The sequence below is a fragment of the Poecilia formosa genome, unplaced genomic scaffold (assembly GCF_000485575.1).
Source record: "Poecilia formosa unplaced genomic scaffold, Poecilia_formosa-5.1.2 Scaffold234, whole genome shotgun sequence".
NCBI classification, from domain to species: domain Eukaryota; kingdom Metazoa; phylum Chordata; class Actinopteri; order Cyprinodontiformes; family Poeciliidae; genus Poecilia; species Poecilia formosa.
The window spans coordinates 313,237-339,244 of record NW_006800173.1 but is presented as its reverse complement, the minus strand read 5'-3'; the positions used below and the strand labels follow the sequence as shown (position 1 = coordinate 339,244).

Sequence of the window (26,008 nt, the reverse complement as noted above, 5' to 3'; positions counted from 1 at the left end):
CAGATGTTGAAAACCACTTTCAAGAAAATCAAAATGAAGACGACATATTGGTTTTGCTGCTGAGATTTTTTTTGTTTAAATTTTTAATTTTCCATCAGAAAAACTTTCCATGTAAAAAATTAAATGCTGTAAATTAAACAGAAGCTTTTACTATAAAGTCTTTTTTCACAATACAACAATGACAATTTAATATCAAGCTTCCATTTTAATCACATTTTAAAATGACATGTCCATTATGATAGCACCTTGTAAGAAAAAAGCACCAGTCTTTTTATATTGCACTACAACAAAAATAGTTTCATAAATAGTCTATTAATATTCTTTTAGACCAATCTTGCCCACGAAGTTATAATTTACACATGATTTTAACCAGCAATTAAGTGAGAAAAGATGGAATTACTAACTACTACTACTAATGTTGCACAAATGCCAGTTTCTGAAAACGCAACCTTGACCAGATATATTTTCATCTTATGAATAACAACTGAGTGAAGCCCATTATGGTGTCATTAATCACTGTTCTAAAGTAGAGTAAGCAGCCACTTTAAAAACGGAGATTTTTAGGACAAGCTCTAGATGCCTAATGTAGAAATGAGTCACACCAGTTCCTCTGAAGGACAGGAACTAGGCCTCTGATATGTACACAGTTAGGTTAGGGATGCCACAAACACATTTTTGCCTCAGTATTCGTTCCGCCTTACTACTAACGATATCAACAGTGGCCACTGCTTGCTGTGAACTTCACTAAAAAAGTTGAAGAATCACACACAGAACACCAAAACTTACAGATACTGCTGAACTGTCTCTGTTCATAAATAACAGGAGCCAGATCCAGGAAGAGATGGAGTGAAGGCATTGTTTTTTCATGGCAGAGATGTGGGGGAAACTTATTGAAAAGTTAGCTGTCATTTCTAACTTTTCAATTTGACCATCATCTGAGCATAATTAAAACAGCAGCTATCTATAATTCAACATGGATGAAATCAAAGAGGAATTGCACTGATGGACATCTCATCCGTTACAGTATTTCTAACAAGAACAGAGTTCTTTATTATGAATTCAGACTATCGGACAGATGAGAACCAGCATCTTTTATGGTAGAGAATGAATTGGTACAGATTTTGATATGCAACAGGCCTTTTACACAAAAACAGCTGTAATAAATACATGAAGCAAATTGCTGTCACTCAGTTTAAAGAACAAAAGATCTGAACATGTATAATTCATTGACAAGTTCAAATTTGCAACTGAAGTGAGCTATGAACACTGGCTGCTCTGGTGTCAGCTAAACAGAACAGAAGACTCATTAAGCGGAGACCCAACAGCATCAGACAACAAAACAGTCTAATAAATACTTTATTTCAAGAGAGCATTTACGTAATCTCTGGATCCCCTCATATTATATAGAAATGTAATTTGCCTGTGATGCTAAAGCATGGAAAGCTTTTCTCATGTTGACAAAAGGGCAGGTAGAAAATGTGGGATAATCACTACCAAAATCAAATTTGCAACATTCACATTGACAAGCTTTCCTAATATAGTATTAAATATCAGAATCACAAAGGGCTACTTACAGAGGCAATCTGGTATAGTACTGAATATTAATTGAAAAGCTTTCAATTTATGATCATACATGATGTATTTTGTTATTTGGATGACCTCTCATGCCCTCAATGTCCTTGCTTAGGTTATTGTGACTGAGATGCTAAAGTTCACAGGAAGAAGCGGCTTGTAATGATGGCAACAAAAGAGAATCCTGAATGTGGATTAACTCAACTATCCAAATATCATTATCAAATACATTCATCTTATAATGTGCACACCTAATACTGACAATATATTTAAAAGTACAATGGTACAATTCCATCATTAACCAAGTAATAATATGCAACAAATTCTCAATACATCAATAGATACCATCAATAGATGGTGTTAAATTGTATTGTTTTGTGAAACTTTATTTTGTAATAAACCATTTTTACTCCACACTGTCGCTCCGGACACATTTTATGTTACTGCCCCTGGACCCCTAGACCTTGGGGGCGTAACAGATGGTTATGCCTTTGCATGAGAAGCTTAATGTTAGGGACAGTTTCTAATGCCAACTAGAATTGCAACAAGGTAATTAATGTGCATTTGTAGCTCAAAACAAGTCCTGCCGTTTCAGAAAATCACTGTGTGGCTGTTCTGTATTCTAAACACATTACTGAATAAAGATGAGATTAAAAAGTACTATAATCATTCGAGTTGTGTGCTCTTTTTGTATCCCTGGAATAAAATTATTGTCCCTTCGAGACGCATTACTGGGTTATTAAAGCATCTCCAAGGTGCGCCATGATGCTCCCAATCTGAGTGGTTGTTTTTTCTTTACCCCTCACCTCCTGCAGTTTCCCCACCTGTTCCTGAAATCTGCCCGTCTGCCCTTGTCCCTTCGTCATGTAACCCCTCCCGAACCATTTTCCCGTCCATGTCCGTCAGCTCTCCTGCATCACTCCACCTGCATTCAGCACAGGTCCCAAGGTGTACAGGCAGCCCACCGCCCCCAGTTCGTCTCCTCTCTGTTTGGACCGTGCTGCACCACACTGCAGTCTCTCTTTCCTTTTTTCTGCTCCAACTAAACCAAACAAGGACAATAAAGACAAATCCAGCCTCCCTCTTGCCTCTATCAATTTTCTCCATCTGCTTGTCCCTCCTTCTGTAGTCTCTCTAGTAGTTAGTGTTCTCCCCCACGTTCCCGCTCCCGTTGCCTATAGTTCTTTTCCCCCTACAACACTGTCTGATCCTCGTGTTGTCCGGACCCATTACGCCCGTGTTTGGTTTCCCTTTAATACAGATACTCTCTCCCGTCTTTCCCCCACAGCATCCTAATCATTCCTTCTCCCTCTCTCCGCCTTTCCTACCAGCAGAATCCTCATTTGAAGCAGCGATGCAGCAAAACTCTCCCACCTCTCTGCTTCCCCTGTCGATAAAATGATAAAATATTTTCATCAGTCTTAATAAAATGCTCTATTTTTATAACCAGGCGAAGAGCAAAGCTTCATTTTTGCATCTTCCCACTGCAGTAACTGCTAGAGTGTGTTTTTTTTTTTTTTGGTATGTGTGCTGGAGAGACAAATAAAAAAGGAGCGAAAGCGTATGACTAGAGGTCTCAGAGGGCAAACAGAGATGAGCAGAGAACGTCTCCGGAGCTGTGCCTTATCAGCTGCATCTAAAGTTTACATACTAATCGACTGAGATTTATTTAAAGTTTGTTTTTTTTTTGTTTTTTTTACCTCCTGCTCACATTCTTTTGAGACTGAAATTTATTCACAAAGCCAAGCATTCTTCAGCTGCAAAAACCCTCACTGGAAGGTCGAATTCATAAAGAATTTATGAAGCAAAGGGAATGAGTTGGTGGAGAAATCAAGTCATCTTACATGAAATGTATTGAAAAATGAACCCAGGCATAAAGAGAAGATAAACACTATTACACTGATCATTTAGCTAATTAAATTACTGGTGACTGAGGAGAAATAGCTTTAAAACGTACATATGTAATCATTGTGCCATTGCCGATTAACAATTAGCAATGGATAATGCTTCAAATGTGATGTTGTAAGGAAAAAATACATTTTAACTGGTATTGTTTTATTATGGGTTGCTGAAGGTAATGCGTGGGTTTTTCTGTTTTGCTTCCAAACTTTTCTCCGTAGAGGAAAATTTACTAGGTCTAAAGAGACAATTCAGACATATTGGATATCCCACATCTTTGTAAATACAGCCTTGGATGCTCTTGCTCAGTAGCTGAAACAAAAATATATATATATATTTGTAAGAACCAGAACAACATTTATTTGCTTTCTTTGAATATATTTCGAGGAAGGTGTGGGAGGTATTGATTGTTCCCATACTGGTGATAAGGGAGACTATAACAATGGATGCCGCTCCAGGGCAGGAGCTGTCAAAACCCCACACCAAACTTGTAGCTTTTAGCAGCTGAGAGCTCAAATTGAAAGCAAGAGCAGCATTAACCCTCCTCTCTACTGTGTCTCAGTGACAAATGCTCTCAACAGTCTCACTCACGACTACAGCTGCATTTTCCACAACAAAACAATGGCACAGTGTGACAAAAATGGATAAAATCCTCGCATATTGTAGTATTTAAAACTGTAAATACTATCTCTATCCATCTATCGATCTATCTATCTGGAATTTGAACCTGCAACCTTTTTGATACAGCAAGGCACCAGTGCTACCACCTGCGCCACAGAGCTGCCCACATTAAATATTCATAATGTCCAAATATGTTGTAAAAACAAACATGCTGTTGTAATGACTCCAAATTTTTCATGAGCCTCACAGTACAGGGAGATGAATACAAAAACACCCACATGACATTTTCCTCCACTTTGCATTTATGGTCTACCTTCTGTTGGTCTATCACATAAAACCCCAATAGATGCATAGAAGTTTGAGAGGATTGTGATGGTTGTGATGATGGTGTTTGATAAAATGCAATGCTTACTGCTTGTTCCATAACTGCTTATTGTATTATGTTTCTATGGCGTAAAGCACTTTCAACTGCCTTGTTGCTGAAATGTGTTCAACAAATAAACCTGACTTTACTCGACTTGAAGTTTGTAGTTGTAATGCAATAAAATGTAGAAATGTTGAAGAGGATCGGATACTTCTGCAAAGCATTGGCTGTGCGTGGCTACAGGTTGGTGTCACCTTGGTTACCATTTCACAGTCTGCTTTTTGCTAAATGGACAAACATAGTTGAATGGAAGTGCATTTAGTTTTGGATCAAAATATATTTTCTTAGTGTGAGACTGAACTAAAATCTTTATTTTTATTAACTATCAAAATAAAATGTAAAATAAAAAGATTGTCCTGTGATCTTTTCAGTTTTAATCACTAGCCTTTCAGATTTTCTGTAGGCCTTTTAATGTTTTTAACTGGACTTTCTTTGCTTTCTCAATTATTTCACTCCATTTCCTGCCTGAGAGTGTATTCTGCAGTGTGTGGTCTTGATCAAACGCCTTGGTAGAGTAGGTAGTGTGGCGCTTCAAAGATGAGGGATTTCCCGGTGAAGATGTGGTGCCTCTAAGTTTTCCTGTAATAAGGCAGTTTGTACTCCTGAGACAATTCCCTGTCACTTCGGTACAGAAGCTCTGTGCAGCTCTCACACGGACGTGGACAGATGAGTTTGCCTCAGTGAACACCAGAACAAGATTCTAATAGTATAACACTGGCTGAGGCACAGAAGATATGTCCAGTTACGGTTTCTTCCTAATGAGGCCTTCTCTAACACCTTTATAATAAACCATCTCATTGGGTCAGCCTTAGAAATAACTTTAATTATTAACAGAAAGGTGGTTTTATTCTTCAGGTGAAACAGCCCGTCTGATGACTGAATTTTATTAAAGTAAAAAGCATATTTCCACTGCTTGATAAAAGTTAAATTCAATAGGGAAGGGAGAAGATTTAAAATGCCATTTTGATATATCACATCGATGCCTCATCATAAGCGTTGTGCGGTTAGTCTAAAAAAGCATGATTTTCTTAGTATTGTTATTAAATTGCCACATTCATGATATCCAGAAATGTCACTCTCAGGATCTCATGGAGCTGATGGAATTATAACCTGATTATAACGCCATTATAACTCAATTATAACCTGATTATTTTATTGAGACATTTCACTAATTAATATAAGATTGGTTTTATTTGTAAGCCTTAGTTTCTGTTGAGAAAACATTTGATTAAGGCTGGTTTGTTTATTTTTTTAAAGCGTAGTGTATTTTGACTTCGGGATAATTTTTTGAAGATCTACCCTAACCCTAAAAGAATCAATAAACAAATCAAGGAAAATTTAATTTGCATTTGGTCGACCAAATATGCCAAGTTCAGTGGAAATGTGCACAATGCTATAAGCCTTTCCAGCTAACCTATTAATAATCTTAATCCAAAGAGCCAGACTTTGTGATATTTTGAAGTGATCTTGATCAAAGGAGGATTGAGCTCTCTGACATATTTTTTTTCATGCTGACTGCTTTTCTGCTCTTTTTCACTTGGGTCTTTGTATTTGGTTATAACTGCAAAGGTGTAAGACCTAGCAAGCAACCTACAGCAGATGGACAGAAAATCAGGTCTTCAAGAAACACTAAAACAACCCAGCAAAGGCTTGAGAGATGCATGATTCTCCCATTGTACATGAGTGACAGTGAAGTTACATCCCAAAAAATATCCTAGACCTGACCTAAATCGGTGCTGTAAAGAGTCGAGACGTTACTGAGATTCAAATCCTGGGACTGAAGTCTAACTTAAGCTGTTCAAGTCAAACTTCCTTAGACAACGCCATAAAAGATTCTGGACTTTACTTGGTTTGTGAGCTTTTCTGCTTATTTTGACTTCAGTCTTTGTGCTTATCCATGACAGCAGAAACATCAGACCTAACAAGCTATCTACAGTAGATAAACAAAATTGTTCATATGAGAAACACTAAGCAGATCCAGTAAAGAACATGGGATTTGTCATCTTTTTGTTGAGCATCTACTGCAGTGGATTTCAGTCCTGGTCCTCGTTTTAGATGCGTCTCTCTCCTAGTAAAGCTTGTTCAAATGAATGCGTAACCTTCGCAGCATAATATATAGTGCTTCAGAAGCCTGCTAATCACTCGTTAACAGAAGCAGAGAAACATGTAAAATATGCAAGACACTGTTAGTGCTAAATCTCTGTTTCCTTTCAGACTTGCTTTGTGCTTCTTTTTTTTTTTTTGCATGTTTTATCTGGTGATGGTATCAGGCCATTATTTTTACAAGTCACAAGTAAATCGCATGTCCTTTTACCCACATCTGAAGTTATGTTTCAATATGTGGAAGTCTCAATTTGAGTCCAAAGTCAAAACTAGACCTAAGCTTAAAATCATGGGTCTGAAGTCATTTGAAATGACAGTTTCCAAAGATGATGCTACAGACAAAACATGCTTCCCAGAACATACAATGTTTATTCACCTACTTACAGTAATGGTGGAAAAATGGTTACTTAACAACTTTTGCTTAAGTGTTGCAGTTTATAATACGAGCTGAATGTAAAGATTTTCTGCTTTGAAATTTAGCTGAATTAATTTGAAGTCTGCACTGTTTGCTAGATGAAAAAAAGAAAGATGTTGCTTTATAATGATTTTCTCTTCTTATCTAAAGTGAGAGAAACTAACCTGTCCTGCTTTGATGTTCATAATATTAATTTCTGTGAAGTAAATAAATCACATAACTTCTAATTTGTCTCTAAATGCTGCTGAGCAACATCACCATAATTTTTTCAGTTTTGCCTTCTGAACTGGGTTTTGTGTCAGTTTTAATCATTTTACTTTGCTGAAATGGATAAGAAATTGAAATGATGTTGATGTTATTTGAGTCAAGAAATCTGTAAGAAACACAATTTTGTTCACCAAAAGATATAAAGTAATTTCAAGTCAAAGTCTAAGGTAATTGGTGTTAGACTATGATAAGAGTCTCAAGGTATTTTTTTTACTTCATCAATTCAAGTCTAAAGGTAGTAAATTTGTGCCTCAAGTCAAAATTATGACTATGACTCGAGTCCACAACAAAGCAATGTCTGTCTGATGGGGTGTTGTTAAACTTTTTTGCTATGTTGTCACATAACCCCCCTCATCTTTTGAGTTTAAGAGCATTGTTGATGTTTGCATGATTTAAGCTGAGAATGCAAAGAAAATTTAAATTTGCCAGTTACTTGTCCAGTTACCCTGGACAGGTTGCCAGTCCATGGTAGAGCAGGAAAACGAGAAAGTATATTTTATCAATGTTTAATACATTCCAATGCAAACTATTTATTTAATTCTAAAGCAATTAAAATGTTATTTGTGAGGCACATTTTCCTTCACTCACGCCTGAAAGGCATACTGTGAAAAATGGGACATTTTTTATTCTACCTTGCACTGAAAAATTTCTTCAATTCCAAATTTTGCATGACACTTATTGAAAGTGCAGCCCCGCGTCTCCTTGGAATAATAGCGTTAGTTAAGAGGAAGAAGAGTTTTACAGACAGGCACTTTTGCAGATAGAAAGAAACATTTCAGAAAGAAGCTCTTTTCAAATTAGCATCACCCACATAACATGACTTGTGTTTGGGAATAACTGGCTTTTGAGTGATAAATTTGATTTATCTCCCGTTATTTGCTGAATTTTACTCCTCACCGTTTATTTAAACTAAAGAAAATCCAAGTTTTGTTTTTTTTTTTTTTTAAAGAAAATCCAAGTTATTTTTATTTTTTTGCCACCCTCTTCCGGGAACTGCTGAGAATTAAAAATCCATTGTTTTCATTTTAATTAAAGCTTCAGTTGGTAACTTTTGTACAAGTATTTTTTTTACATGTTTGTTCAAACTTCTATTATGTTGACAGTATTACTTGAGACAGATAATATATGAAAAAAAAAAAACATTAAGCTCCTCTGCCTCCACCCTGTGGTTCAATGGTCAAATAAATATCTACTGGTCAGAAACAACTAATCAGAGGCAGGTGAGTGACGTAGCATTGTCAATCATGCTCATATATGTGTTGCTCAAGATTGCCAGTTTGCTGCAACTGTGTCAATGGCAGAGAAACAACTTACTATAGCAGGAAAACTATTTATTTTAAGTCATTTGTAGCCATGCTAACTGGCCTGCACATTCATGGCAGGCTCCGCTGTGAGAAAAGAGACGTAACATAGCTGAGAGAAAGATGGAAGGTGTGAGCAACGCATACACAAGGATGATTGACAACACTAAGACCTTTGTCCTGGCTCAGATTGTATTTCTGCAGATGGCAGTAGGCCCACCAGGAGGAGGCAGAGGAACTTGAATTTTTCAGTTTATCTGTCTCATATTATACATAGCGGCAGATTTTACAAATATATAAAGAAAAAAAAACATTTTATTTTTTTTACATATTTGTAAAAATATGTAAAAAATTACATATTTTTTTACATATGTAGGTAGCTATTTTTTTTTACATAGCTACCTATTAAAGCAATAGGTTTAATAGGTAGGTAGGTTTAAAGCTACCTATTGCAGCTTTAAAAATTAAGAAACTTTGTTTATCTTTTCAAGTCCCAACAGCATCATTTGCAGATCTCTGTTTAGTGTCTCTTAGCTGTTTATGCATTCCTCCTGAGTCTCCCGTATATCCAGCTTTCAACTCTGCAATAGCACAACACTGTCACTTAGTTGGAGCAGACCATGCTTTCCACTTTGCATCAATGGAGCTGTGGATTGTGCAACTTAGCTGCAGCCTTCTGGTCTCCATCTGTAGCAAGACAAGTCAACAGGGGTCTCCTGCTCCTGCGAAGGTTAACGGCCCACTCCTGTATACTAATACACAAAATCTTTCCATATGCTCCGTCTTTTACAAACGTCTCAGTACTTTTACAGCAGAGTCAATTTCGAAGCCAGCTTTGCGGCTAATCATCCTCCGCTGCCTCCAATGGCCGCTTACACTCAGATGAGTAAATCAAACTATGATCTGGTGGGATTAAACTAATCAGGAGCCTCTCGACTCAGGTTAAATCTCCCTGAAATTAATGATAATTCAAATTAATGCATCCCAACTTGCAGGTGGGGCTATGTTAATCTCAGCTAGTGACATCTTAATTCTTTTACACCAACCAGAAAAAAGTGAAACTCCTATAAGAGTAATACCTATGCTGGTTTTACACGGTGCTGCACTTAACATTAGCACATCTGCTCTTCAAGTGTCCTTCATGAATATTTAAGCAACTTCATGATTCAGATCTGTCAACTGTAATTACTCAGCACTTATTCATTTTAGAACACTTGCAGAGACTTATTGAGTTAAAGAATGCACACCCAGCCAAAGGACCCTAAAGAAACAGCCGGCACAAAGTGTTGGTGCCGGATTAGGCTGCCAATTAAGCCCAGAAGAGCTTTAGAGAAGTTCAGAACTGATGCCGTCATTGTGGTCATGACTGTCATTTTAATTTTGGTCTCTTATGCTTTTGAACTGTTGTTTTTTCAGGTTGGAATGGTTATACAAAATAACACTGCAGTTTATTTTTTTACATAGGTTTGAGAGGAGGCACACATTTGAATTTTATTGCGTAGCCGCTGTAGCCATTTACAAGCTTCTGGCATAATTCTGGGAGGAAACTGGGCCGCTCTTGGCCCAGAGAGCGGCTGATAGTTAATTTTAATGGCATATTACTTAGACTGCCTTTCAATGACATTTTAAAAAGTTTTTCAGCTTCACACTTATGAATACTGCTCACATTTCCAAGTGTAAATCAGAAGATCAGACCTTTGAGGAGGCATGTCTGCTTTATCTAGTCCAAAAACAGTTTTGTGTCCAGTTACCAACCATCTGACTCAAACAATCAACCTCAAATGAAAGAAAAAGGCTTAGCATGTTCAAAAACAATCCAGAAATTGCAGATATCAAAACCCACCACAAAGTAGAAACAGCCGGAACATCTGTCTCGTATTCCAACTAAGAGTATGACTGAAATTTGCAGCTGGCCAAGTTGGACATGCCAAACATCCTCAGGAATAAAGTTTCATGGTCAGGCAACTGTTTGGCCACAATGACAAGACGTTTGTTTGGACAGGAGATTATGAAACCTACAACAACACATGCTTAACACCAACTGTTAAGCATGGTGGCAGCAGCATCATGCTGTGGAGCTGCATCACTGCTAGAGGTAAAGGTTCCATGCACATAGTAGATGAAGTGAATGAGCACAAATGACTGTCAAATCCTTCAGCTTCAACTTTAGTTACCGACTGGATGGTTAGAACTTCAGCACAGTGGTGTGCTTCAAACACCAATGATCCCAATCATACATCAAATCTGGCTCTTTAATAGTTAAAACAGGCTTACATCAATTTCCTGGAATTGCAGCACTAGTTACAAATAGAATACGTTAAACAGGAAGGTATATGGCAGGAAGAATCAGTAAATATAACTGATAAAAATTTCTGGTAAGTGTAGACTCCACCCAGTGCTTTGTTAGTGACTACAAAACAATATTTTGCTAGGGGACATTTATCCAAACACTAGCTGGAGGGTATGTATATATCTGAGCCTTCACTGATCTCTTTGACCCTGTGCGGATGGCTAAAAACGATTCCACTCTTGAAAAAATGGTTCCAGCAATCACTAAAAGCTCACAATTAATTTAACAAGTGGTTGTAAATTTTTGACCCCAACAGGTTGTATTTTGATAATGGTGCTGATGATGGATGTGAACAATTCAAAAATGTTCTCTCTTTTTTTTGTTGGTTATTCTACTGTTTCTCTGTTTGATCAGGAGAAGAACTAAATCAGTTTCAGTGTCAATCCAGACCGCTTTGTTCCAGATCATGAACCAGGGCTTTAACCTTGCCACAGGAAGTTTGGTCTCCCTCCCCTCGTAGTTATTGTACATCTATTGAAAAAGATGCTCTTTATCATCATTAAAAAAGCCCATTTGGGTACAGCAAGCGGCTTCCCTGCATCTTCATGCCAGATAGAGGCAGAGAAAATAATTTGGTGTCAGAATGCTGACAAAATACTGAGCGCATTCCTCCCTAAGTGCTTCCACTCAGTCCTGGGGCAAATATGGAAATGTGATGGAGGGAAGTGAAAGCTCTTTTTCAGGGTAAAGTGTGGTTGATGATGGATCCTCTTTTAAATGGTGTATTCACTAAATAAACATGCACATTATGCAGTGAATTGCGGTAATGTGGCTGTTTACATTTAAAGTAGAAGTTCAGTGGTTAGAAAATATCCCTATTTGCTCTCTTGCCAAGAGATAAATGAAGAGAATAACCTCCGTCTAATTTGTGAATGGTACAAGTGAAGCTACAGCCAGAACCCCAGTTTGCTTAGATTAATAGAAATATTAATCTAAGCAATATGGTCTGTGTTTCCAACCTTTTGTGTTAAAAGTAGTTTGTTATTAAACTTTTGACCTTCTGAGGTTCATGATGTGTTCATTTTAGTCATGTCATTTCCAGAGGACATGAAATATTTTTACACTAATAAAAGATTCAAGTTATTTCTCTACACATATTCACTACAAACTGCACTCATACGACTCTCTCATTCAGATTTTTGACATTTTCTGTTATGTTTCCTCCCATCTTCTAATTTGTAACTGTATGAGTCTAATATTACCTGACACGAAAATCAAAAAAAAAAAAAAAAGACAGAAAAAGCGAGACAGGTTTGGGGCAACTGAGACGTCTGAGACATTTCAGACTTGGGGTTTGGTCCCAATCCCAAACATGATATGATTCTCTTAAATACAGAAAGGAATTGGTAATTTATACAAAAGCTTGAAAATAATGTCACGATCAAAGCAAAGAGGGCTTTTGACTGCAAAACATTGTTTCTGTTTTATACTGAATTAAAAAAAATAAATTTAATTCAGCAGAGAATACACCGACGTGTGATGTGTTTAATTCATATTTGCAGTTCAACACCTAAATTGTCTCAGTAGGGATAGATGAGTTAGCAGTGAAGGAAAACTATAAAAAAAAAAAAACATTTTAAAACTTCTGAAATTTTCTCACACACCGTTTCTACATTTGAAAGGTGTTTTAATAAGAAAAAAGTACTGGGGATTTTTTTTTTCTTTAGAGATGTGAAGCATAAAGTTTTGCAGTGCTCCCCCTCCCCTACCCATTTCTGTGAACCACAGCTCTGCTGGCTGATAGAGGGCTATTAGACTTTTTTAATGGCTAGACAAATTCAGCTGTTTGGGTGTTTTCTGGTCACTAAAAGGACAGAGACCAAACGAGCTCCACAACAGGCATAATGAACCAGCTGATGTCAGCTTGTTACACTCTGAAAAGCTTTATTATTCTGCACCACATACCTTAAAAACTACTACATTTTGTGATGTTTAGTCTGTAGTTTTGCTTTATTCAGACAAAATCAAAAGAACAATACATGAAGAAGTAAATGTGATGTTAAATATATTTCCTTTAATTTTCTCCTTGTTTATACTACGGAAATGATATTTTTACTCAAAGTTAACAGACCAGGCCCAGTTTTAAGCTGATTTTAAGATTCTAGACTGTAAGTCAATCTAATTCACTTTTTTTTTTTAAATCAAAAGAACTAGATGCCATCACTCATAAATTCCCCCATCTTCAGGTGGCTGTTTCACTCCATCTTGGCCAGTTTACAGTAAATCTATTCACTTCTGTCCAAATTTGTTTTCTGTTATGTGAAATATTTTTAATATGACTAAAACTATAGCAAAGCTGCTCTTGCTATGATTTACTATATGTTTGACATTTTTAGAAATAACAAAACCTCTAAATTACAAGCTGAAGTGCAGTTTGTTAATAATGCATATGTTTGTAATTATTGTTTTAAAATTACTTCAAATTCTGCTGTTTGAACAAAACATCAATTCAAGAAAATTCCACACAACATTTAAGTAAATATATACTTTTGTGTTTAAAGAATACAAAGTAAACTTAAGACAGGAATTCACAAATGCAAGTAAGCACACAACCACACCCAAATTAATTTTGGCAACGTTTTGCTTGACCAAGCTAACCTAATATAAGTTCTGTCCAAGTTTCCTCTTGGAAACAGTGAACCACACTCAGTTAAAGGTTTCTCAGGTAAAAACAGGTTTGGTAAGCTCAAAGATGTCAGAAAATATCGGAGCCACTAATGCACAACATTGTATGATACAAATAGGAAACTTTAAAGGGTAAAAGTGATGCTAAAGGTCGCTACAAGTTCCTCAACATTTGAAAAGGGATGCATAAAATTTAATATTTTTTCAAACCCAACGCAACCAGGTTACTGGCACACCTTGACTCCTGCTACTGTACTTCCCAAAAACTCTAGACACACCATTTTAGTTAGATAGGAATGAGCGCTCGAAAGATCTTGCAGAGTTAAAGCATAAGCGGAACTATGTTCTTATTAATGTATTTTAACACAGATTTCCAGTGAAGCAACTCCGATAAACAAATCCCTACTTTTTACTAATCTGCTAACCTTTAGAAAAGAAGAGCAAATCTAGCAATGCAGTCTAAAAAAGATTTCTTTCCTGACAGCTGCAAACGGTAGTAATCCTCTCATAAGATAAGAAATGAAACCCTTCATAATGTTTCAGGTTAGCATGAAATCATGCATGAAAAATTTATGGGACTGTTGCTTTTTACAACCACGGAAACATTACAAAAATGAGTAAATATATAAATAAATAAAATGCTAAGTGAAGCCTTCAAGTAGGTCAGTGTTGTGGTGATGCCAAAATCTAGTGTGTTAAAGCTGTAAACCTGAAATCAAAAGATTTGGAGTATAAAGCTGGCAGCATAGACAAAGAAAGGGCTGTAGACATGAGGCACCACCATGAGCCAAAAACACTAAAAAAAAAGACATTAATAAATAAACTTTTGGAGGATGTAGGTACATGTAGCTGACAGTGGGCTCATTCACTGCAGCACCATCTGCTGCACTAAACGGCCAGACTACAAAAGGACATGAATATGTGGTCGCCATTCTGAATGCAATGATAACGTGAATAGAAACGAAAACACTAAAGCAATTTGAAAGACCCTCTTGTTTCCCATTCACAGATATTTCTTCACACTGCAGCCTGTGAGAGCTGTGCAGCAACATGCCAAAGTCAGCAAACTGCTGGCCTTATTATCCAGACCCTTCATGCTGTGCACGTCCCCTCAGTGCTGCAGCTGCGAATCGATATGCTGTGTGGTGCCAGGGGACGATTGAGGTGGGGCGAACAGATCTTCAAATCAGCACGGTGACAATTTTTATTGATTTGGCTAAATCAGGCGAGACAGATGCATCCCATTCACAACTCCAGAAATCTGCAGATCCTCCACTGGGCTTTGACCTACATTACGATGACAAGTAAACACAACATCAGAGGCCATCACTTCAATCTCTTCCTTTTGCCTTCTCTTTTATCATCTCCTATGGGTCTCTGTGTCACCCAGTGTTGTTGGGTTCCATCCCCCCGCAGCGAGAAAAAAAACAAAAAAACAAAAACATTCATGACCACCAGATTAATTGAAAAATGACTGGAAATGAGAGTCTTATTTTCATATCTGCTAATTCTGGGGTGTTGTTTTCTTAGCTCTGTGGTGATTTCAGCAAAAAAAAAAAAACAATTAATGGTGTGAATGTGCCTTAGCTGGCCAATTTTCTGAAAGAGTCATTGTTAAATAATTTAAGAAACAATTAACATTTGTTCTTGAGCACAGAAATCAGTTTTCTTCCATTTTTTTCCACATGTTTTCAGGAAAGAAAGAATGGCCAGGGGGTTATCGCCCACACAAGCGTAAATGTAGGAGGTCAAAACTCTGAACTTATTCCTCAACAATTAAAGTAACAGAAATGACTGAAATAATTACATCAGCTGAAGGTTCTTTGGGCTCCAGTTTGAGTGAAATTTGTTAACCGGAGTCGGCTCACTTTGCACCACAGTCTGTGACATGAATGTGGGCGCGAACACACATCCACGCCCACAGAGACAGACCTGGTGTTTTCTTTTCATGTAACACTCAGAAAAAGGCTTGTTTCCATGACAATGTGGAAGTTGTTGCACCTTTTAAGTGACACGAAAGCTTAAAACTGAAGTTCAGACTAATGGCTGTCTTACTTGTTTTTGTATCAGAATTGATTCCAGTAAACTTGTACATCAGGTTTGTCAGAACTAGCCCAAGCATTACTCTATTATGTTGCTCATACTGCTGCACAAAGTCTGTTTTTTATTATTACTAATTTTTTGTTTTAATTTAAAATCCCAGGGTTTTCAAATTTATTTAGGACATGTAGTCCTTGTATTTTAACATTCAATACAAGGAAAGTTAAAATCCTTGTATGCCTGACACAAAGGAGGAGCATTTATTGTGTTATTTGTATTGTGAAAAATGTATTATTATGATAAGAAATTTGATTTACCACAACACTGATAAACCACAGATTATGCCTAAAACTCATTGTTTTGTTGGAATTGTTATATTTACCATCTCCTCTACTGATGGCTGAGAGTGTCGAAAATGTCCCTAAATATGAATAAATTTTTAAATAGGATTAAATGCAGTCACTGTGAGCAGTTTATAATCTCACTTCTATGCCACTGGTGTCCCACAGATGACCTTTTTAAAATGGATATGTTTTTTTTTTGTTTTTTTTGAAGGACATCATTCTATGTTTTGGGCTTTGAAAAGACTGACATGCCATCGCTTTTATTGTCGTCACAATAAACACCACAAAACTACTGTGACACAATTTCAAATCCATATCAGAAATTCAGAAATGTTTTTGCAGTTTTTATTTTGGTGTTTAAACCACATTAACCTAAACTCTGACAAGTGATATCAAAATAAACAGCCAGAACGAAGATAGGAGGTAGTTTGTGTTATTCTGATGCTAATCCAACCTTTTGTCATTGTTCAAGCTCAGTTTTCTCAATATTTTCTTCTATTAATTCGATGACAAAACAGTCAAATCTACACTCTGGAGTTTTAAACATGGTCCTCCAATATTTTTACCAACTGATAAATCCCAAAAAAATTATGTTCTTTCCTTTGGTCCATTTATGTTAACATCAGCTTCTCAGTGCCCAATCCAGAGTTTGGGTTTGTGGAAACACAGAGAATTCATACCAACTAGCATGAGTTCAGCACTGGGACCAGCTTGGTGGAAAATGCCCTTACATTCCCTTGAGGTCTAAAATCTAAGTGAGCTAAAATGAATCTGATCCAATCCATCAGCCAATAAAAATAGGTCATCTTTGGATTAAAAGGTTATTATGATGACAGTATGAAAACAAAATTGTTTCAGAAGCATGTGACAAAGCTTTAGCTGTCTTTGTGTAACATTGTAACTGATTTCTGGAACAGGGACATTTCATCTCGCTCATCGTGCTCTTTCGGCCGCCGCAGACCAGCAGCTCTGAACTCAATCATGACCACCGTTCCCACTAACCCCTCACAGTTTGACTCTTTGACATCTTGCCGTATTCTTGAGAACCAATTTGTTACTGGCACCAACATGAAAATACAGTTTGTACCAGAAAACCCAGATACACTGTGTTGTTGTGTTATGGCTCCTGTTACCTGAAAGAGAGAACAGCTTGTGTTGCTTTAGAAACATGGCAACCAGCTTGCTATTTTTGACCAATTGATAAATGGTTTAGCTCTGTGTTGTAAGAAAGCCAATGCGTTTTTCTTGTTGCCGTGTTATACATGTTGAATTTTATAATATAAAACTCACTTCACGCTCTTCAGTGCAAAAAAAAAAAAATCTATTGTTTAATTTTTAATTTTGTTGCATCACTTTAATGAAGTCAGGGTTTTAGTCAACATCTTAAATAGAGTATAAACTTTTTCCTACAATTGTTTTTTTTTTTCCATTCTCATCTCAAGCAGCAATGCATGTGTGATTAACAGTTTGCTTCTGAACACAAGGGGACTGTACAATAACAATTTGGGAGTTTAAAAAAAACCTGGATGGAGGCCCATCATTAAACATAAATAGAGTAGTACTCACTTGACCTGAAACCCGCCTCTGAGGGAGAGCTGAAAAACAATTAACAAGGCCTGCTTCTAAGCTTCTTTAACTCAGCCTTCCAGACACAGAAAGCAAAGTTAGAATTCCTTGAAAATGTAAAGAGGTCAAATGGAAAACAAAGAAGTCAGATGTAAGGTTAGAGAACTTTGAAAGCTTTTTAATTCTTTTGACAGGTTACAGTTGCACATGTGGCTGAAACCTGTCTAGCCTCCTGAATCTTGTGCAAAAGGAGACATGTGCATCATACTGCAAAATGTTAGGACTGAAAATGTCAAGGAATGCATTGAAGAAAACATTTTTTTCTCCTAGCAGTAATATACAACTTACATAGCTGTGATAGGAGATGAATGTTTGGCACATTTCTGTAGCAAACTGGTTGCTATCTCATTCAAAATCTGGGCATGCAAACCCATCAAGTCCTGCTTGTTTCAGTGGTTTATTCTCCTTTTGTCCTTGATTCCCAATCTTATGCTACTTATTGCCACAAATTAGGAGATACAAATGAGCTAAGGAAAATATAGGAAAAAAAAACATTTCCCCTTTAATTTTGACTGAGAAAGCATTCAGATTTCATAGCCAGAGGTTGCAAAATTCACTCAAACATAGAAAAAATGTTGTAGACAAAGACATTTTTAGCATTACCATGAAATTTGGGTATGCATTATGAATTGAAATTAGTAACAATTAGCTTTTAGATACATTGTTATAATTTTATTTGCAGATTACAGAGTTTATCTTTGCAATAATGATTCAGTGAATTCAGCAGGTTGCTTTATTTCCCATTTCTTCCCCAATAGTGCAGTAACCACAGGTTTCCAAACGATCATACAAATTTTACAGCTGTTTTAGTGTCACAAAAAGCAATGGTAGAACGATTTTTACCCCAGGTGAATCTCACATAAATATAGATAAATATGGGTGACACTCCTCCAGATAACATACAGTATGCCTTATCTAAATGTTGACAAACATTTATGCAGAGAAATGCTTTTTACAGTCTGAAGAGCAAATGTTTGTCTTATGATGCCTTTATGAGTTACATTTAAGCGACAGTAAACTGTAGTTTATTGCACCACCATTTAGTTCAACAAATTAAATTCAACCAGTCTGGTGTTTTAATCAATGTGGGCTGTTATCACGTTAGCCCAGGTTAGCAGGGCAAGCATTCCCGAATTTAGGAAAGTTGCGCTGATGTTGAAATAACACTGAAGAGACTGCAGACACATCAGTTGCATCAGTTGGATGCCGCAGGTTTGAGCCACTTTTGACAGACTCAGTTGGAAAAGGTGGTGACAGAAAAAAACTAAAAGTGTCTGTAAGTTGATGTCATTAGCAACAATAAAGCTGAAAAAAACTAAGATGTGTTCAAAGTGAGCTAGATGTCTGTTACAATAGAGACCTAATAGAAAGCCATAGAAAAACATGAAAGGGAAAAATTTAATCCACTTCTAAAGTTTAAGGAAGATGAAAAGATTTTAGCATTAAAACTACAGAAGGACATAGATATTTGCTGAATAAAATACAAGGACGAAACATCAGATGTGCTGGATGTTTATCATAAAGAGCATGCATCGTTTCCTCCCGTCTTCTCCCACAGCGTGTCGTATTGTTCTTTTTCATCATCACCCTGCATGCCTGCCTACAGCACAGGTATTTAATTGTAATGGTATTAATTAAAGCTGACAGTATCAACAATTCAACAAGACAGCTTTCTCAGTGGAATCCTGTTTGTCACTTTCTAATCCAGGTGTCGATGTGTGTTTACAACACACTACACCACTGTACATTGACTGCCTTTGGCAGACAATCTGATCCTGTTACTGATTATTTTTGTCGTTGATGCTGAAAGCCTACAGAGACGAGACATGTTTAAGCAGATTTTTATTAGTGTTTCTACTATAAGGTGAGAATTTGTTTTCATCTTTGTAAATCGTCCAAATAGCACACAGTGCTCCAGCTTAGAATTGCATTACATTCTCTGACTCTCTTCATACTCAGCAGGGCCATAATAAGATGGTACTCATCAACTTCACTCCAGCTGCATGACAGGTGCCCTGCTGCACTGCTGCTCTTTTGCTGTGTGTGTGCATCCAGCCAACCTTTGACGTGCTGCAGAGCTCCAGCTGTTTACCTTTGCACGTCCTTTGATTCTGTTTATAAATAGAGATTTGTGTAACGAAGGGTTTCTAGTTCAAAAACAGAAGACTTGAAGTCCGCCCAGTTGTAACTTGAGCCAGGTTGTTCAGAACGACCAAAACTAAATCTTTATCACAGCTGAAAATTAGTTCTATGAAGATCAATGAATCATTATATAGATTTTTTTTTTCTGCAATCTGCTTAAATAGCACTTAGCTCACATATAAAAAGCTGGACCACAATGTTTAATGGGTAGGATCCATGCATCAACCTACTATATTGCATACATTTATCTTTAACTGGAGGTGAACATGAAAAAGGACCATGCAGCTTGTTTGAATTGAGTTTTGCACCATGACAGAGTTCTCTGTGAAGGTCTCTTTTTGTCTACTTTACTAAATCATTCAGTTAGTATTCTTTTTGGTTGATGGTGCTTTACTTTTACTCTATAGCAATAAAGATACAGTGCCTTTAAAAGGCCCATAGCCCACTGAATTTTTTTCCCCATTTTATCACATTAAATCTGGAATATTATCTGGAATAGGAAGGCACAAAATAGCCCATTATTGTTAAATCGAAGGAAAAGGTTACATGGTTTTGTATTTTATTATTTCCTATATACTTTTTTTTTTTTTTTTTTTTACAACTAATGAATATGTATTAAGTCCTACTTTTGCCATTTTAGGGCATCTGATATCTAGCTATGTGCATAGAGAATAAATTGTTTGCCCATTCCTTTTGTAAAACAACTTAAAGTGGTAGTATTATGTATTTTCTAGCCACATTGTGTAATTTTACAACACAATCAAGTACGTACAACACCCTCAGTCATTATAAAAAATAATGTATATTTCAAATAAGACTTAAAAGAAATTTGACTTTGTAATTTAACGCCTTAAAATTTGGCCTCTGTTTCTTTCAGAGATGCTTGCTCTTTCTGACACTCCACCTTCAGGAAGTTATCACAACATCTCTATTAACCCTTTCACAATATATTTTTTTTTTACCAGCGTTTCACTGAGAAGTAGCTTGTATGTTGAGCTCAGCAGATGCCCAACCTTTAACTCCAACCACCTCCAACCTCTCTGGTCCTCCTGAAGAAAGGCACCCCTACAACACAATGCTGCCGCCACCACCATGTGTCACCATGGGGATAATGTCCTCAGGGCAATGTGTAGTCTTTGCCGTTTTCGACACATGCAGGGTACGTTCTGTATAGGCTACCTACTAACCACTGATTTAATAAGAAACAGTACAGGCTCACATTGGCCAGTAGCATTAACTTGTGATGGCCAACAACAATCCAAATGGATGATTTTAGGCTTCAAAATGACTCCACAGAAAACATTAGTATGCACAAGCAGGAAATGTAAACATACATAAATTCTCAATATTAAGATCTGACCTGGTGACATTTACAGTGGTGAAAAGCCTTTTATGGTGATTTTAAATGCTCTATGCAGCTTTTTCTGTGGTTTTCATACCAGTTTCTTAGTTCTTTACTGTGTTTAATGTTTTCTCTTCGCACGAAATCATGCTGTGATTTTCCCTTCAAGCTTCCAGCTCGTTCATGTACAATGGCTTCTCAGAAACTACACGTAAAGAAATGTTTCTTGTGACTGGATGGCATTACCATTTTACTCAGTGACATGAGTTTAAGATGTCTTCACACGTGAACAAATGATTCAAACTTGTTTCCACCGCCTCTCATGTACTGTAATTCATGGCATGAGATCTGCTGCAGGAGGTGGAGTTCTCACAGCATGAAATGTGAAAAACGTGGTGTAGGGGAAGCATCTGCCTTAAGTGTGCAGGAGGTGAGACACAGTGCAAAAACTGTGCTGTAAAGAAAGCTCTGCCTCCTTTACAGCAAGTCGAAAATGATGGATATCTTTATATTAATACCAAATGTATTTGAATGCATCTGCAGCACACAGGCCAAGACAACTGAAACATTTCTTGTTTCTAAACATATATAGTTGAAATCAAATCTCCTTAAAAGTTACATACAACTATTTTTCTCACTGTCTGACATTAAATCGAATAAAATGTGTCCTGTTTAAGGTCAATTAGCTGGAATTTTGGCCCATTCCTACTGACGGTAGTTGTGTAATTGGGTCAGGTTTGTAGGTCGCCTTGCTCACGCTTCCTTCTTCAACTCGAAAGTTCCACCTTTTGTCCCCCAAATCTAACAATAGTTAAAATATTTTGGTCTCATCAAATCACAGGACTTCTCTTCAGAAATGAATATCTTTGTTCTTGAGTACAATTGCAAAGCTAGCTTTTTATGTTGCTTTTACTGTAAAGGGTTCTTCTGTAATGGGACAGGATTCAGTTAAGGATTGTTAGATTCACTCACTGTGTTCCACTAGGAAGCTCCACAGTTTATTTACATTGGCTCAAGTTACATGATGGAAAACCGGAAGTGTGTTGATGGCGGTCTGGAAGTAGTTTATGCTGTCAACAGGTGAAGCAAGCAAGCTGAAATATTCTTTAAAATTACTTCTTACAAACATTCTTTAAGATTGCCCAAAGTGGTGAGTTTATTTTTAATGTTGTAATCTACTGAGAAATTTGTTTTTGTCCTGGATTAGTATTTTGGCTTTAAGCTAATGACAATAATAGTGATTTTAGCACATTAGCAGCTGATTAGCACAATGCTAGCCCCTACGTATTGCACAGCATGGTTTAATGCTGATGTGAACATACACAATGGTGTTCAAGGGATAAACTTTAGCTTTAGCTAAATCAAATCTAAGATTGGTGGGTTATGCTTATATAGTTTATTTTAAATTTTGTTTTACTTTGTTTACAGTTGCCTTGACCATAATTCACTAGACAATAAGTAACATAATAACTCAAACAACAACAACTAATATTTTTGTAACATGGATAATGATATTATTTTGGCGTCAGCCGCAATAGTGTGAATATAGCAGATACTTGTGAACGTTCAGATGTCAAAATGTTATTTTCTGGTCCAGTAATCCAAAAGGAAATTAAATTTGTTCAAGGTCTGTCTAAGCAACATGTTCTTTTAGTGTGGCAACTGAAAGGCTTCGTAAATTGGCTCAAATATAATAAAAAAAACAAAATCTGGTTTCATATTTATTCACACCACCATTCATCTCCAACTGTAAATTCCAAAAATATGCATCAAAATTCACTTTCAAAACACTCCCATGCATGGAAGGACACTTTATTTCTACTACCTGCTCTGCTTTAAAGTCTGTTTCTTGTTGTTGTTGTTGTTGTGTAAGTTTTGTCCTTCAGCCAGCAAAGCAGCTGCTTCAGTAAATATATAAAATCTCAACTCCATTTTTCTGATTAGAGGAGGGTACATTAAAAAGTAGTTCCTTCTTTAGATCTTTTTTTTATACACTTTTTGGAGGCTTTGATGCCGAGCAGTTATCCTCAAAACAAAACACGTACAAAAAGTACGCATGAACATTGCTAATAAGAGATTTAATCATACCTATTTTCACACAGCATAAATGCGAACATACACAACATATTAACACAGGGTTGCGTCTGATATATTTAATCTGGTTTCACAAGAATTTTTATAGCACCTCTTCTGTCTTCAAGGGGTAAGATATGTGGAATAGATTACTTCCTCACGATGTGACAGTTTATTAACACGTAAGGTGGAGGTGCTGAAGTCTCACTAACATAAATAATATAAGATGCATTCATGTGCACCTTCTTTTTTTCTCACATCGGATTTTGAGTTTGCATTTCAAAGTGAAAAAGTTGAAGTCAAATGTAATTTTACTTATCAAATCAGTTTTCATATTATCTCAGTCAAGCCAAAAAGAAGCACTTCCTCTTAAATGATTATTATGAAAATCAAGACCTTTAAAGTTGGGTTTGAATTTAACGTACAGCTACAATCATTTTATCCGAGATTCATTATTTTCAATGACAGGTTTGATATTAGAAGAGCTCCTCTCTTCTTATCTGGAGGATTTGAAAAGAACTGACTTTACAAGAGGAGAGGGCTGTTGCTCTTTGTGCCTATAATGTCTCCCAGGTGGCACTACAAACGGAGTGCTAATAATAAAACACTGACTCCTCTCATCCGCTGCATTTCTGCACTAAGCCCTTATTCTGTAAGATGAAGAGTAGATTTGGTGAATTAAGAGAAGAGTGATACTTTGTCACAATTCTGCAAAGCTAACGAGTTGATGGGTAAGACAAAAACCTAAAACCAATGAAACTAGAAAGCACGCTAGAATTAACTCCTCTATAGCTTTTAAGTCTGATTATCTTGGAAATATTTGCTACTGGTTGAAATTACATAGCAATGGGCTTACGTGAGGTTCTAATGTTTATACAACCTTAAGTAAAAATACAGTGGCTTCATTATAGTTGCCATTTTGCTCTTTATAGCCTCACGACATGATAGTTGAGTGGTTAGTCCAGTTATCTGCCCAGATGGTGAGGCTGCTGTCAATAGTTTAGTAGACATGGCTCAGTTTGCTGTCCACTGTTAAAAACAATCCATTGTCATAAAATCCTTTGCAGGGGATTTCCAAATCTTACATAATCTTATTCCAAATCACACTTATACCCAAACAAGGTATAAGTGTGATTTGAAATTCGATATTGGTCAGCACTTTATTTAATCTATGGGTTAGAATAAGCTGATACCTTAGGGGTATTATTTTATCTACCCGATCAAAGAAACAAAATGTACTGCACAGCCTTTATTTTGCAACACTCTCTGCAGTTCTCATTGCAAACAGTAGCAGCCACTAGTGAGAAAAAAATAATAGCCCGGTATAGCAAGGACATCAGTGGAAGAGATTATCTTTAGAAGTTTTTTGTCTTTCATCCTTCTTTTCAACAGCTCAGAGGACACAGATTAAAATGGTGCATTTAAAAGCCAATGGGATGGATTTCAACCAACAGCAGCATCTAAACACAACTGATACCCAGTCAGCACAAATCAGTTATTCTTCACATCTCTAGTGCAAATGGTCCCTTTATTGCTGTAGCCTAGTGCAGAGATTCAGAATACAACAGAGGAAGAGAGGAACAAACTTTCACTACAAGATATATTTCTATTAGTTTCCCAAGTAGTGGGAAGACAAATCAGTTCTTTCATGTTTTCAGGGAACCAGGTTCGACCTGGTCCTGGTTAAATGTGAATGTCTTTTGGGGAAAGCCCCAACTCTCGAGTTCAGCAGTCTCTAAAAATGTGGGGAAAAGAAGAGAGGAGTTTGATCTTCTTTCTCTAAAAAATGTTTAACAAAGCCGTAGAGTTAAAATGGGTTTGTTTTTTGGGGGGTTTTTTTTACAACAGTTACACTCTTTAGCATAAGCAAAATCACTCCAACCTCAAAATGTGGTTGGAGTGATTTTGACATAGTCCAATTTTCTTTTCTTTCTTTGCTATGCTTACATTTCAATGTAAGCATAGCAAGCTACATTTCAGCATTTTCTAGTTGACAACCTGTTGAGCCATTCAAGAAATTGCATGTTTTCAACAATTCAACCGTTTTGCTTACAATTTAAAATGTAAGCAAACTATGAAAAACAGATCTGAGCATTCATGTGAGTGAGAGGGTTAGAATAATATGTTCCCAAACAATACCAATCATTCCTGCACCACACAACAAAGGCTCTACCAAAAGACAAGAAAATAATGAAAGAAGAGGTCACTTATTCCTCAAGGGGGGTTGCATTTTGGCAGCCAGATTTCATTTCAGCACTCAAGGCGTTCATTTCATTCCCACAGTGATAAAAGCAGACATTTGACAAATCAAGTAATCCCACAGAAATAGCCGCAGATGCAAGACTGGCTTTAAAACTCTGTGACAAGTTGCATTGGATTGCACTGTGGGAGCCTGTGGGAAGAAAATACACAAGCTAAAGATGTTTAAATGTGAAGCATAGCAGGGAAGCGCGACAGGCGTCACTGTGCAAATGAAAGTGATCTGTTGTGAGGCTATCAGAGTGAGAGTGACAGAGGCAGACACACTGGAGCTCAAACATCCCCACAGCAAACAGATACAATCCGTCAGATAGAGCAGAGTGACAGCAGATCCTCTGATGGACTGAGCAGCATCGATGCACTGGGAGGAAGGAAGGTATAGTAGAGGTACTGCAGAAAAACTGGAACGCCACTGTGATTAAAGTCTGCACACAACGCAAGCTTCCAATATGCCAAAGCTTAACAAGGAAAACAATTCAGAGTACACCCACACTGAAAGTACATTATTGGTAACAGAAAAAGCTTCTCCCACCCACACAGTGGGCTTTGTACACAAGATCTAAATGCATGATCTGCCTCTTCCTCATGCTGCCCCTTGTTTCTCA

The 26,008-nt window shown here is 36.9% G+C and overlaps 1 protein-coding gene across 3 annotated transcripts in view; it reads right to left on the bottom strand.

The window, feature by feature from the left end:
* The window catches only part of tspan4a (tetraspanin 4a), a 183,987-nt gene that overhangs the window by 122,941 nt on the left and 35,038 nt on the right, over positions 1 to 26,008 (bottom strand). The gene's annotated exons all lie outside the window — the stretch shown is intronic.